Consider the following 2,151-nt stretch of genomic DNA (forward strand, 5'->3'; position numbering starts at 1 on the left):
GTTTCCCCCATTTGTCTCTTTCTTATCTCTCTTATCGGCATCAATCTTCTGATAACTTGGTCACACTATCCATCTATCTTTCTGTATCTATCTGTCTGTCTATCTCTGTCTATCTATCTATCTGTCTGTCTATATCTGTCTATCTATCTAACAATCTCTCTATCTATTTGTGTTGTATAACTCCAGCCATCAGCTACTGGAAATGGTCCAGCCCCTCTATATTTTAAAACAACTTCTTCCAGCAGAAACCACGAGCAGACACATTGCCATCTGGAAGTTCAGGAGGAACACCTCCCGGTCAAAGCTTCAATGACAGGGCTCAGCAACAGAACGCAGTCCGATCAGAGCGAGTCTGTGGGGGGCGGGGAGAAAAGAGCATCTGGCTCTGGCTAGTAACTCAAACAGAAACAGAATTTTCCAGAAGTACTCGGGCGCGGCAGCACCCGAGAATTGCAGTTCCCGGGTTGGGTCAGTGACTTGAACAAACTCAGAAAAAGTCAGCGACAGGACAAGCAACACACAAAAATTGCCGGAGGAGCTCAGCAGGCCAGGCAGCATCTGCGGAAAAAGAGTAAACAGTCGACGTTTCAGGCTGCGACCAGGGGTCTCTGTACTGTTTTCCACAGATGCTGCCTGGCCTGCTGAGTTCCTCCAGCATTTTGTGTGTGTGTGTGTTGCTCTGGATTACCAGCATCCACATATTTTCTCTTGGCGGCAATAAAACAAGTTTGAGCGGTGGAAAAAGGGAGAAGGGCAGTATGAACGAACCTGTGGTAAAACACAGAGGAACCCAGCAGGTCGGGCAGCATCTGTGGAAGGGAGTAAAGAGTCGCTGTTTCGGGCCGAGACCCTTCTTCAGGACAACTGTTAGCAGAGTGGAGGTGGAGAATTACGAAGGACATGAAGAATCAAGTAGTACACAACAGGAATTCTGCAGATGCTGGAAATTCAAGCAACACACATCAAAGTTGCTGGTGAATGCAGCAGGCCAGGCAGCATGTATAGGAAGAGGTTGACTGCACCTCTTCCTAGAGATGCTGCCTGGCCTGCTGCGTTCACCAGCAACTTTGAAGAATCAAATAGTGTTTTATTGGAAACCAGAATCCTGGAGAGGTAATTAAATGCATGACACTAATATGGCCACCTGTAAAACTCTATGCGGCTCTACGAAACCACGATCGGAATATTGCGTTCACTTCATTACAGGAAGGATGTGGAAGCTTTGGAGGGGGTGCGGAGGAGACTTACCAGGGTGCTACTTGGATCTGACAGCATGCCTTCTGAGGAGAGGTTGAGCGAGCGAGGGCTTTTCCCTTTGGAGCGAAGGAGGATGAGAGGAGACTCGATGGAGGTGTACAAGGCACAGGTTGAATGGACACCCAGAGACTTTTTCCCAGAGCGGTAATGGCTAATTCCACGGGCGTAAGTCTAAGGTGATTGGAGGAAAGTTTGTGGGGGGGCAGTGATGTCAGTGGCAGTTTTTCTTTACACACAGGAAGTGGGTAGAGGCAGATACATTAGGGACCTTCAATCAACTCTTAGAAAGGCTCACGGATGATAGAAAACTGGAGGGCTGTGTGATAGGGGAGGGTTAGATTGAGCTTGGAGTAGGTTAAAAGGTCACCACAACATCATGGGCCCGATGGCTTCTATTGCACTGTACTGTTCTACGTTCCAGTCTCCTATAGAATGAATGAATGAAAATTATTTCGGTCAGTACAAACATAACAAAAAGCATCATTTATGATTATGAAGACACGTAGTCCTCTTTTATTGTCATTTAGTAATGCATGCATTAAGAAATGATACAATATTTCCTCTGGTGTGATATCACAAAACACAGGACAGAGCAAGACTGAAAAAACTGACAAAACCACATAATTATAACATATAGTTACAACAGTGCAACAATACCATAACTTGATGAAGAAGTCCATGAGCACAGTAAAAGTTCAAAGTCTCTCAAACGTCCCACGTCTCACGCAGACGGGAGAAGGAAGAAAACTCTCCCTGCCATGCCGACCACAGTCCGACTCTGAGTCGTCCGAAAACTTCGAGCTCTGATCAGGTCTCCGACACCGAGTACTGAGCGCCATCTCTGTCCGAACGATTCGACCTCCTCAAGGCCGGGGATTTTGAGGCCTACCCTCC

The sequence above is a fragment of the Mobula hypostoma genome, chromosome 30 (genome assembly GCF_963921235.1).
Source record: "Mobula hypostoma chromosome 30, sMobHyp1.1, whole genome shotgun sequence".
Classification (NCBI taxonomy): Eukaryota; Metazoa; Chordata; class Chondrichthyes; order Myliobatiformes; family Myliobatidae; genus Mobula; species Mobula hypostoma.